General features: G+C 47.4%; 1 protein-coding gene across 1 annotated transcript in view; it reads left to right on the top strand.

Annotated features, from left to right (window-relative positions):
• Positions 1 to 2227: 2227 nt before the first annotated feature.
• The window catches only part of glis2b (GLIS family zinc finger 2b), a 32587-nt gene continuing 21681 nt past the window's right edge, over positions 2228 to 13133 (top strand). The window contains exon 1 of the mRNA XM_069674608.1: positions 2228 to 2272. The gene's annotated coding sequence lies outside the window, so the exon portion shown is untranslated. The remainder of the gene's footprint in view (positions 2273 to 13133) is intronic.

The raw sequence follows: 13133 nt of genomic DNA, 5'->3' as shown, positions 1-13133 counted from the left end.
GCCTGCACGTCCTGTTTCACTCGGAAATACGTCACGATACGGAAGCTAGATACTCTCGAAATGCCGTTTTAGCTCGACTTTAAACCAAACAGGAGATACAGGGTCCAATGTTCTAATAAGGTTACACTGAAGCTCTTTTTTGTTCACCAGTCTATCCTAACATGAAATATCGAGCTAATTCCCAAATCAAAAGTACGTTAAAGAATGTTGAATACTGTCTTCTGTGTTATAAAGAGAAGGAGATGATGAGATGATCACAAGGCCAGAGGAATATCACTCAGTTAGATACAGAGATCAGATACTTTACAGAGGCATAAATGTTCATGAAGTTTAACGTTTTGTACTTAAGCCAAAACTTAGATTTAAAGTGATAATCTCGAAGATTTCTATTTAAATAAATGATCATTCAAAAATAAGTGAAAATCCAAAGAAAAACTCGACGCTCAGATGAAGCAAACAGTCTAAAAAGGAAAGCCACAGTCAGCGAGGAAAATCAAGAGTTACAGCCGGAGCCAACCGTGGACGTCACACATGCAACACTGTCTGGAGATCTGGGAAGTGTGCTCCTGCAATTACCGGTTATCGCCATAGGTGGCGCCAAAGAGAACGAAACTGAGGTCTTTGAGATTACAACTTTAAACTTTTAAATTATTTTTTTTAGCAGACTTGTTGCATATTTTTATTATTTATAGTCAAGAAAGCCATGAAATGATCGCAGTATAAAGCCCAATATAACAGATGCAAGCAATTATATCTACAGGATAGGGAATAGGAGTGCAAAGGTACAAGTTCAAAAGGCTTGATAATTATTCTTTCATATAATCTGTATAACATTCGTGTGAAAATTTCTCAAAGCTCTCATGTGTTTAATTATTAGTTTAAATATAAATACAGAATTTACTGTGAAACAAAACAACAAATCTCTTCACTCATTTTGGCAAACTTTTCCTTTGACCAACCGATTCATAAATGCATCACTCATCAATTAATAGGATACTAATGTGGTACCTTACACTTCCTTGCAGTACATCGTGGATAGAATTTGCTCCACATGGACAAGCAACATAAATGCATCTGTTATAATAAAAACAACAATCTTAGTCGCGCAGTAGCAGAGTATAGTCAGAACTTTATGTAAAACTGATGTCAGTGATTATTATGACAGCGTGTAGAAGAAGGAATGGTGACAATGTGAGAGCACAGAGGTCTACAAAGCAAAAGCAAACAGTGAAATAGAGGTTTTACCCTTCATGAAGGCCTGTTGGTGGAGGGGAGAGGAGGCAGAGAGATGGCCATGAGGACACAGAGAGGGAGGGAGGGAGAGAGGGGAGAGTTTGGAGAGGAGCCGGGGACTGCCCATGGTGGAGGGGCGGAGCAGTAAGCATGCGCTGAGCTGGCAGACTCTGAGCTGGTCCTGACGGGCTGGCTGGGCTCCGGGCGGCTGTCTGTGCGCTTCAGACGGTGGTGGGGGAGACTACCATCAACACTCTGCGTGTCCTCGAGTGCTCAGAAGAAGAAGAAGCAGAGGAGTCACGGGGATAACTGCAAAAAAAGAAAAGACAGCAAACAGCCCCACCTCGGCATCTGGAAAAGCACCGAAGAAGAAGCAGACGAACCTCCCCTTCTACCCCACACCCCGTCGCCAACCCGCCCTATCTACCCGACCCACCAGTTCGTGCCATCCCTCTGGTCTGGACCGCCCTCCCACCCCGCCAGGAGAACCACGACCACCCATAGGAAACCCCCACTTGACCAGCGTTGCCATTGAGCGATGCGCTTTGAATTGGAAGAAATCACCTTTGCGTTTTTGATGCGCTACACAACCAGTGGTGTTCGTTTCTCTTCAGCGGGAACACTTGAGGCTACGGATCTGGGTGTTTACACTTTTTGACGGGTTTCCAGTGGCATGATAACATGCAGAATATATCAATCTACGGCAACAGACAAGGCTGTCATTCGTTAGATTAATCTTTATTTAAACAACCAGCTGTCACACACGCTGCATTTGAGCTTGTTTGATTTTTCATGCTTAGAAATCATCCTGACAATGGTCTGGGAACGGACCGCCTCTCAAGACACCTAGAAATATTTTTTCCAACACGTATAAGCTGTGTTTTTGTTTTTATCAAAGAAAAAGCTACAAATTGACGAGGAGTCATTTGACACCGACGCCGCTTGAGCCATATAGGACTTTGCGTGCGAAGTTTGCACCGGGAAGAGGGGGGCCAAGTCGGAGATATCTCGGCTATATCCACTGCATTTTCCCTGTGAGGTAAGAGAGCAGCAACTCTAACTTGCATGTCAGTTCTGTGTATTGTGTCTGCTGTCATGTGTGTCCACGATGGCCGGACTGTGCTGCTTGAATGTGAAATATCGCAAGAGTTCAAACAGGGTAGTGACCTATTTTCAGAGTCTCTCTCCAGCGGTGCGTCCAGACCCTGCAGCCCGGACTCCCCACACTGTCACACTCAAGGCCGGTCACGGCGGACGTGCCTTCACCGGCGTTTGTGCCATTTACTCAGACAGCCATTTAAGGTTACCTATTTCCATACGGGAGCGACAGTCTGCATCCTCGCCCTCCTCAACCCTGCGAGACATTTTTTGTTAGAGCAGAATCACAAATCCTGCTCTATACGTTCATTCCCAGCGCAGCCAGCTGTTGTGCAAGATGCAGGCTCGCGCTGAGCTGTCTGATGTTCTGTCACAACATCTGATAAAGAGTTCAACGTCTACAGGCGGCTGCGTCCGTTGTCAAACAAAGAGGTGGCTAATGTGTGACCACATGAGGTGAACACAAACGAAGAAAAAATGTTTATTTTCACATTAATCTAAATCCCACAGAGAGACTAATCATGTCTCCGAATGTTCTGAGGTGATCCTCAGATTTGGTCCTGGTCGCTACACTTCTGCATGACTGCAGCCTAACGTGAATTATTTATGCATAATAACCTCTTCTCAGCCTGGTTCACACACTAAGTAATGATTAAAAGTGGTGACATATTTGTCTTGACATTTCATACATTTTGTTTTGACCAATAAGTGATTTGAGGCCATGAATGTAGTGCAGGGGGCAAGGATGAGCACAGGCACAGAGGCCTGGATAAAGAGCTATTTTCCTCCAATTAAGCAATTCCACTGTCCCTAAGCCTAATTGTGCGAACACTGGGACTGGGTTTGGGATGGACCTTCTCCCCATTGGCTGCCTCCCATGGGCCCATTGTTGCAGAAGATGCCAGGGGAAAGAGCAGAGCCCTGCCAAGGCAGACCTAACAAGCCCCTGTGCTGGAGTGGAATAAGGCCTGATCATTAAAAAGCATTAGGCCACAATGCACATCGAGGCACACTCAGGGGGCTGCAGTTGTGTTTTGGATCAGAGTTGGATGTCTGAATATTTCCAAGGTGGCTTTCAGTGGTAATGTTTGATAAATATATGAAGTGTGAGTGCATGAGAGGAACTGTCACACAGATATCAGGAGACTGGAGGAGGTCTGGCTGCACTCCCACTGGACTTCTCTCAAAGTATGTGGGGAAGGGGAGCAGTGAAAGAGGCCGATGCAGGCTTTGTGCAGAGGGAGGACTTTGACTCCCTTTCCTCCCTCCCTCCCTCCCTCTTACAGGCCCCTGCTATTTAATCCATAACCCCTCTCTGAACTGTGAGCACAGGTGCTCCCCACATCCACAGCCTGCATTGTTTATTCAATCAGCTGATGATCAGTTCAGCCTCAGGTCAACCACAACATCCATCTGACAGAAAGAGACTGGGGGCCAGACGGAGAGGCATCCATCACCATCGGCACACTGGTTATTAGGCGAAGCCTCTCTCACACAGCACTTAGTCACTGCGCAGAAAAGGCTCTCAGCTCCACCATAAAGCCAGATGTCCGCTGGGGTCCAGCTGTGCATCCCTGTGGTGGCATTCCACACTCACAGGATGTGTGTTTGTGTACGCAGCCTTTTTTAGCTGTACATTTTCTCGTCCTGACTGCATGCTTGGCCAGATGTACATGCATGGACAGCTGCTGGGAGCAACAGCTTGCACACAGTTTTTGACACCAGCCTGCTTCACCTGCTGCAATTAGTTCCAATAAGAGGATGAAGCGTGAGGGTCATGCCAGCGTCTGAAATCAAACCCAGGGTGTTGCTATCACCTCCCTTCCTCAAATGTTCCTGTGCCTTGAGATTTTTGCTCCACACAGCTACAACTGTGTGACATCATACCCACGAGGTCCCAAAGCGTGTGAGGGAAAGGCAGCTGCTTTATGGTGGAAAAGGTGGACCCTAATGGCATATTCCTGCGTCAGAGAGCAACCACGAGGCATGTGGTGGAGGGACAGCGGGAACCCACAGTGCACTTGTACTTAATGCCTTAAACCAGGATCATTAAAGTGTACCGCATCTGATATAAAGAGAGGCATGTTAGTTCGATTCTTACGTTGTGAGTCTGGTACGACAAAGAAACTCTGAAATCCAAGTTGGCAGGAGTCATTTTTGTTGTTGGACCTTCTGTGGAGCCGCTAAAATATGCCTGCCAGAAAGGGAAAGAAACTCTGAGGAGGACTAGGTCTGCTACCAGTAAGTGGGTGTATTATAAGTGGCAAAGACTACAGTGGGAGAGCCTGTGTGAGTGTTTGAATTGATATCTCACAGTGGGGTTCCATAGCTGCTGGGGATTACGGTCAAGCTGAAAGGCAACTCAGCAGCAGGGGATGGAGGATTACAGTGGTCAGTGAATGAGGCGGCATGCAGTGAAGACAAGGCACCTGATACACACTTAAATTGATCTTCTCAGGGATAACAGCCACTTCATTTTAGATTGCCGTGACGGATATGACCTAATACGATCGATCCATTTGGGCGCTCAAAGATGTAATATGACAAATATTAGATTATGTTATGTTAAAGGGAGTCGCACATCCCAGATTCTTGACCTTTGATTGGGCTTTAAAATGTCAGAGGGGATGCACGGTGTAGCTAGGGGAAGCCAAGTGAAATGAGCTGCAGAGAAGTTGTGGCGTACATAGTATCTATGATCAGATTTGTCTTTTAAAATCCCCCCAAAGATGTAATCCACGTGTGTCAGTCCTTTTAGCACTGCCTCAATTTCATTCTTATTTCTTCTGCCAATAAAGACCCTTTCCCACTGATCAGATAACCCGCTAACACCCGCTAACACCCGGCATTTTTAGCTTAGTGGGAAAGGCTACAATCAGACCCGGGTCAAATGACTCTGCGGTAGACCCGGGTAATTATCGCCTCGGCTCCGATTGGCAGAGATGGGAACACAAAAAATCCGAGTCGACACCCTAATCTCCGCCCCCTTTCCGGCGCGATGCTATGACGCGCGGTGAAGTTCCGGCAACAGAAGAACAACACACAACGGCAAATTTGTTCTTTGTTTCGTGCAAGATGCAGCAACACTGGCAAAGACAGCGAGGTGAGAGAGCTTCTCCTGATCTGAGGGGAAGAAGAAAGAAGGCAACTGCGTTTGTGACGCAGCAGAAAGGAGAGCGAAAGGAGTATACTCCACTGGCAATAGGAAAAGAGACAATCCGCATTTATTAGCGGGTCTGAAAAACCTGCATCGACGCGCTAATTTAGCTGGGAAAGGTGTATAACATTCAGATTCATTATCCACCTGCTGCTGCTCACTATGTGGGAAATATTTGGTTATTTTGCCGCAGATATCCGTTGTACGATTCTGCAGTGGACAGCATGTGAGCCACAAGTCTGAAAACACCACTTTGGCTTATTAAAATATAAGTAGAAATAGAACTGATTCAATAGCTGAACCCGTAAATGACTCTCTCCGCTCTTATATCATTACAGCCCAGCTGTGTACAGTTTTTCCACGATATATCTTATCACTAATCTTTGCCATGTGTGCAGCAGTGGAGGTGACACATTCTTACTCTGGATTGCTGCAGTGTGATGTGTCCGTGTGCAGCGACGGCCAGACTCCTGGGCCCCGTACGTTAGGAATAGACGGAGCGGACACAGAGCTTGACTCACACCGGTTTGCAAACTGAAGGGGACCAGTGCATACCGCCCTGCTCCCTGGCTGGCTGGGCTCACGGGCCGTGCATTTTTCTCCAGTTAAACTGTAACCACTAATCACCTCCCGGCCTCACTGTTTCCTCCTGGAGCAGACCATTCCTGGGTCCCTTGTGTGGGTTAAAATGCTCCCTAAGAGGATATACGGTCCACTCTTTTTTAAATCACCTGTGTGGGACTTCCCAAATGAGCGCAGGACTCCCGCTCTTCCAGCGAGTATCTGCCACGGTGAAGTTTAGGGGTCAGTTCCTCTGCTGCAAGTCTGCAGGCCTGCATTTCCAAAATAAACACAGACAACTCAGTGCCTCGCTCCAGCTACCCCACCCTACCTCTTCTCATTCTCTTTAATGCTGCTTCTGCGCTCAGTGTTTCTATCGTGAGAGAATTTCAGCTCGCAGGGTCCTGCAGACAATACGCAGGCCGTGTCTGGGGCAGGGCGCGCTTGATGAGGAAAAGTTAGAGAAAGAATACAGGATTAAAGCCAAGAGCTGAAAGAATAACAGAAATGTAAAGGTGCTGTTAGAGAGGGAAGAAAGGAAAGCCTGTTTTGGTCCACTTTCTGGCAACATACTTTAATATTTTACTTATAAATGAAAGTAAACTTGGCTCTAGCTGGAGATTTGACATATCTGGGGTCTCATTTTAAAGACTGAGTTGTACAGTAATAGTCTTTAAGTGAAGCCAGCTGGTTTGTATTATTATTTACTTGCTTGGCCAACACCCTGAATCCTCTAGTATACGCTCAATAGCTCTACAGCAGTTCAGCAGTTCAGCACAGCTGAGGTATGTATGTGTGTGTTTGCTTGTTTGAGGAGAAAAGAAAGGGAGGAGTCGGACACGATCGGCTCTTCCTGTAAGTATACGGGTGAGGAATAACATGCTGGGGAGGGAGAGACAGAGGAGAGGGATCGATGATGGGTCTTTTTTTTTTTTAAAGAAGGGGTTGAGGGAGAGACGGGTGAGGCATTTCTGAGACTCGCATAAGGCTCTCATGTCTGGGCCTGGGCCTGGCTCCCTGTCTGGGCATATCCAGTCCTGTCAGTTAGCTTCCAGACTTTGCCCCCTTCAGCCCCCCCTCCCTCCATCCCCGACTCCCTGGGACGCCATCGCCTCCTCGCTTTTAAGTCCGCTTCTGTTCCCCTCCGTCCCCTCCCTCATTGCGTCTCCCACTTTCCATGAGCCCCCAGCTTCATATGTGACGCTTACATTATATAAGAGCTTCTCCAGCTTATACATGCAGTAAAAGAGAGAGAGAGAGGGAGAGGGGGAAAAGTTTGGCCTGTGAAGTGTTTACCTTCTCTGTGGTGTTGTGGAGATGTTGCCAGCACTAATTCAAGTCATATGTAGCGTGGCTGTTTTCTTCTTACGAGGGAGCCGTATGTATTTGAAAGTGTTTTTAGTTTGAGGCTTAGACTTATTCTGACCTCAGCTTCTTCTGTAATATAGCTTTATTATTTTTATTCAGTTGCTTTAAGTCATAATAATTTACTTTCTGTGGCCATTTTGAATATTGATTATTCACTATAGCCCCTTTCCCAGTGGTCAAAAACACCCGGCTTTTTTGCAAAGGTAAGACCTGGGTCAAATGACCTCGGCTCCGATCAGCATCGATGGGAACACCAAACCTGTGTCGACACGCTAATCTCCGCCCCCTTTCCGGTGCGATGCTATGCTCCATCGGTAACTTCTGCGACTCCTTGTCAACTCAGCTACAAATTTAACCCGTCTCTGTCCGAGCAGCGCTCGAACAAAGTTCCTAATTTGTCGGCATGAGTTTGATAAACAGACTGAATGAGTAATAGATACAATAAAGACTTAACTCTGGTCTCTGGCGCGTTGTGACGTCAGACGAAAACAGACCGAAAGGAGTATACTTCACTGGCAATGGGAAAAGAGACAATCGTTATCTATAAGCGGGTCTTCCCGGGTCTGAAAAATCTAATTTCGGTGGGAAAAGGGTGTGTCTTAAAGGGCCAGTTTGCTTATTTTCAACCTCAGTCCTATCGTGCTATTACGGGGAGCTAATGCCATTATGGTAGGAAAAAAATGCAATTTGGCTCTGTGCCTTTGGAGGACGCTATCCGCTTCTCCGATGGGCCCTGGAAAACCTCCACCAGACTATGTAAAAGGCGTCATCTGGCGGAGGCCAGGGAGCACGCTAAACTACACTTCAATCTAGGACGCCCGCCTCTGATGTCATGTCTCGTTCAAAATGGTCAGGTTTGAAATGTAGACTGCAGACCTGAAGATTTTTTAGACGATCCACCGGTATATTCTTGTCGTATTTCGGATTCTGTCCTGCTCTGAGTCGTTGCCTGCAGGAATCAACGTTCCTGACTGGAGAACGGGAGTATTTCACTCCAGCGTCTCTCGCTGGGCCGTTCCTTTCAGAGGGACCCTGAACCCTGGGTATGGTAGGAATGTAGAATAGGTAAAACCACGAGTTCAACTTTCTCCACAGCTGTGGCGCCAATTTCAAATATTGTTGCTTCTATCGATTACAGAGCTTTGACTGACGGTGGCTTTTTCCAGGGGTGAATTGCCCACAACCTGTGTTGTACTACATCCGATGATTCAAAGTGTCCTTGCTCCTTGTTGCATGGGTCTCAATAAATAGTGTCGCAGTCACAGGGCGCTTGGCTATTTCTTAATTGATTCTGAATGTCAGTATTGATTGAGGACAGAAGAGTGTGTAGGAGCATGAATATTGCCCCGACCTTCTAGGCTAATTGAGATCCTCTTCTCGGCTCATTCTTTCCATGGCTGCTGATGTACTGTATGGTTGTCCACAGCACATTTATTAGCCCTCGCTGTTCAGTGAGCTCGCCAAATGCAAAAGAGGAATCAGCTCCAGATCTTTCTGAAGCTTCTTTCCAACAGATCGCGCACATCGGACGTGCCAGCAAATTTAAATCAAGAGTTGAGTGCTTCTCCATTTTACAGCATTATGCTCAACTCTGTCTGTCGCCATCTCAGTCGCCCTCCATCTGTCCCTTTGCATCTGTCTCTCTGCTCTCTTTTTTCTGTCTCTCTCTTGGATGGAGCCGCAAAAAGATAAAAGCTGTAGGGTGGAGCCTGTCACTTAGTTGAGCTAGAACACGGGGAATACAGAGAGAGAAAGAGAGGGAGGGAGATAAAGGGAGAGAAAAGACTGTCATATTGACCTTGTCTTATTGCCAGCCGTGGTGGGAGGAGGGGTGGGCACGGGGTGGAGGGTTTCTCAGAGAAAACAGGCGCTCCATGTGAGGAGGGAGAACACAGAGCTGCCGTTAAGTTGGCACAGCCTCACAAGGAAAAGACAACACGAGCTTTGTGTGTGCGTATATGTGAGATCACTGGCGAGGGAGGCAGAGGGGCTCAAGTGGAGGTATAGGAGACAGTATGGGGGGCACGCCCAAATGTAAAGAAGCAGGAGCTCGCTTTGTGACGCGCACACACAAACACACATCACGTCACTTTGTCTGCTAATTGCTCGCTGCTGTTTTGCATTTCTCCCTCTTCCTGTTTTCTTCCCTTTTCTTTGGTTCTGGAAGCGGAGCCCCTGCCCTGTTCCTCCTCTCCGTACATAAACACACTTACTGTATACACGCATATAGACTCAAAACACACACTAATAAAGACCCTCCCTGTCCAGAGCACATCTGGCTCTGTGTGGCCTCCCCCCCTCCGCCCCTCCCATTCTTGGCTCTCTCCTGAGCAGCATGGCTGGTGCACAGGTGTCACGCAGGCCTCTTCAGGGACAGGGAGGGGCGATCCAGGGATTTTGGGGTGAAGAAGTAGAAAAGCTACGACGCAGTTGACGTGTCCGATCGGCCTCAGCAACCCCACAGGGCGATGAAGAGAGCACCATCACCCCACCCCGTCCCAAGCCTTGCCCCCAGCCTCCCGGAGGCCGTGTTGCATAAAGCTGTTGTTGGGATCATATTACCTCGGCTATTGAATAAGGAGACTTGCTTCCCTGGGAGTTCACTATGTGCCGCTGGCTTATTGAGTTGCAGGCAAAAGAAAGTAGCCGGGGTCGGTGTGTAAAAATGAAAGGGGGTTGTTTCTCATGCGTGTGGTGCCATAATATTCCCGTCCAGGAAATGACTGAGAGACAGGCACACCCCTCCCAAAGCTGGAGCGGTACCACAGTACGCTGAACTGGTCTGAACTCCACAGCACAGCCAGCATGCTGTGCACTAGTGTGTGTGTGTATGGCTGTACATTAGAGGCTATATATTCGGCATGTTTATGTGTGCATATATTATATTCCTCCTTCCGTCTTTCCCCCGTCGTTTAAGTTGTCTTTAGGAGCGTCGACCACATTGGCCCAGCAACCGGTGCTGAAACACAGCCCGGGTTTGCTGCTTATCGTACCACAGTTTCCATACGCATGTCACCCCTATTAATCTGCCCTCAACTGCGTGTGGGAGAGAAAGAAAGAGAGATTCCTGGACATCCTCCCGTTCCCTCCTACCCAGCGGCTTAGAACCGGTGCTGGGCTTTCACCAGTGAGGGAATATAACATATATCTCTGCAGCTGCTTCGCACACTCACTTGTGTTTTGAGAGGAGCTTGAAGTTGAGCGATATACTTTCATACATTCTCACGTTTTAAGGCTGAACACCTGCGCGCTTCGTTTGCCGCTGAAGTCATTTCTCTTAAGGCTTAAATGTTGCTCTGAGTTTTAGGGAGTGGCCACCTTTTGTTTGAGTGTGTGCATGTGTGGTGTGACAAGCTGGTATTTTTAAGATTTAGGCAGGTGCCACTGCTTTTGCATTCCTAGCCTGACCTTGTGGTCACTCCTGCTGCCTTTAGGGGAGGTCTGCATCTACAAAGCCTGCAAACCAGGAGTGAGTGTGTGTGTTTTATGAGTGTGCTTGTGCGCTACCTTTAGTGCGCCTCCTTTAAATTCCACCCTTTGAATCTTTCGTGTCTTTGTGCGCCGTGTTTGATAAGATCACTCTTTGCATGCATGCATCTCCACAATAAAAATGGCTTAGCCTATATGCATGCAGCGTTCGACACTCAAAAGCAGGGAAAGACGGAGAAAAGGCAGCTCTTGTTAAGAATAGTATCAACCTCCAGAGAGAATGGTAAAATGCCAGATCATATAACCCCCATACTTGAATTTCATTCCGCCAGTCAAGCTGTAAGAATAATGCTAATGCTGGTGTGAGTCAGCTGGAATGACAGCATTTAGTGTGGGAGTAGCAAAGAACCATCACTTCCGAAACACGGGCCCCATCCAGCAACCCTATCGAAACGGACACAGCTGGTTAGTGGGCTGATGAGAGGACAATGAGCTGTGATGATGTGCTGTTTGATCCTGCTGAATCCAATTCATTCAAAAGTTCCTCCAGTACCTTTCACACCCCCCCACACATCGCACCACATGAACCTGAGACAAAGACGTGTTTACCTCAGGTTTCCTTGTGATAGTTGCCAAACTGTAAAACAAAGCTGTTAACTTTTATCGCGGTACTTTTCCCTCTATCACCCACCACCACCAGCTCTGACGGCCTCAGACTGCTTTCCTTCCCTCATTGGCTTCATTTCTTCTTTTCTTCCTTTCCCCCCACCTCTCTTCTTTCCTCTCCTGTTGCTTTCCTACTGAGCGCGGTGCGGTGACGCCCCTGCTTGGCTGGCGAGCCGACTCCAGACCCTGTGATTGCGCGCAGGAGTCGGAGGATTGCATCACTGCCTGTGGGGAGAGGCCACAGGAATGGACTGAAAAGCAGGGGGAGAGAAAAAGCACGGAGAAAGAGAGAGACGTGAGCGAGGGTCTATGGAGGAGATGATGACAGACGATGGAGATGTAGCCGGAGGAAGTGAATAGGTCGTGCGAGTTTCTGTTTAAGTGGAAGTACGACAAAGATGAGAGAAGAGGAGTGAGGGTTGGAGGAGGTATTCAGTAGACTGCAGGAGGTGGAGAGACCCGGCAGAGTTAGTAGGAGGTCAAAGTAAGACAGGGTGGGGATGTCGATCAAATCTCCATAGTGCAAAAACAAACACTTTTACTCTTCTCTACTCCTCTCATGGATGGAGGTCGGCCTCCCGCTGTGTTCATTGGTTCCTGCCTCCCTTTGCTGCACTCTGAAACTGCTATGTTGTGAAATGCCCCACGTTATTGTAAGATTACTCACCACTCTTCAAAGCCTACAGTACCGTTGTGCGAAGTGCCTCAAGCGGGTAGTTTTACTGCTTCAACACTGAGTCATCGTCCCCGGGAGGGATTATCTGTTTACCCCTGATTGCTGCCCTGATACTACAGTATAGATTAAAACTGTTCTAGTTGATTAAAAACGTATGCATCCTGCCTGATTTTCAATTAAAGTAGGTGGGAGAAAAACTAACCAGTGACTTAAACACATGTTGCCGCACGTGGGCCCTCAGCCTCGTCCTGGTCATGTCATATAGCAGCTACTTGGAGTCTAATAAATTGGCTGTGGCTTTGAGAAGTTTCCTAGCCGCATGCCAACGTGCATTTACTCTCTCCCTTCATACCTGCCTCTTCACTTCTCATTTGTTCTGTCAAACTAGTTTGCATGATTGAATCATCAATCAATTGTACCCTGAAGCATAATCAGACGAAACACAGGATGAAAGACGAACCTCAGGGGCTTTAAATGAAGGCGATCTCTGCGTTAGATTTTAATTTCATTTGAATGATGAAGTCAAATTCACACTCGCAAAAGGCAAGCGTTCGGGATTGGTCTAACAACGCAGGCTTCCCTTGATATTCAAGCATCATCCTTCCCCCACCCGACCATGCCGGAGTCGAGTCAGGTCACTGTGTCGTGCAATAATCCCGGGTTTAGCAGCCCATAAGGCTCCCCCGACACAATGTGAAATCTCAGTCAGATGGCTGTTTATAGATCATTTTGTGGCCTAATCTCACTTATACGCCAGACTAAGTGCAATTGCTGTTCTGTTCTCTGGGCTGTCTGGAGGGTTTTTTCTTATATTAAAATGTTGCATCACTCACAACATTTTATCTTGAATGTTAAATTCTGCCGGGTCTGCTGCTGATTGACATCTAGGAGGTTTAAAATGCGTGTTTTGTTTGCCACTTTTAATGTGGGTCTAAAATGCAGCAA

Source organism: Semicossyphus pulcher, unplaced genomic scaffold (genome assembly GCF_022749685.1).
Source record: "Semicossyphus pulcher isolate SPU_LCO1_2020_fin unplaced genomic scaffold, fSemPul1.0.p SCAF_23, whole genome shotgun sequence".
NCBI lineage: Eukaryota > Metazoa > Chordata > Actinopteri > Labriformes > Labridae > Semicossyphus > Semicossyphus pulcher.
Note: the sequence above shows the minus strand (reverse complement) of the source record. Positions and strands in the feature narration are given on the sequence as shown.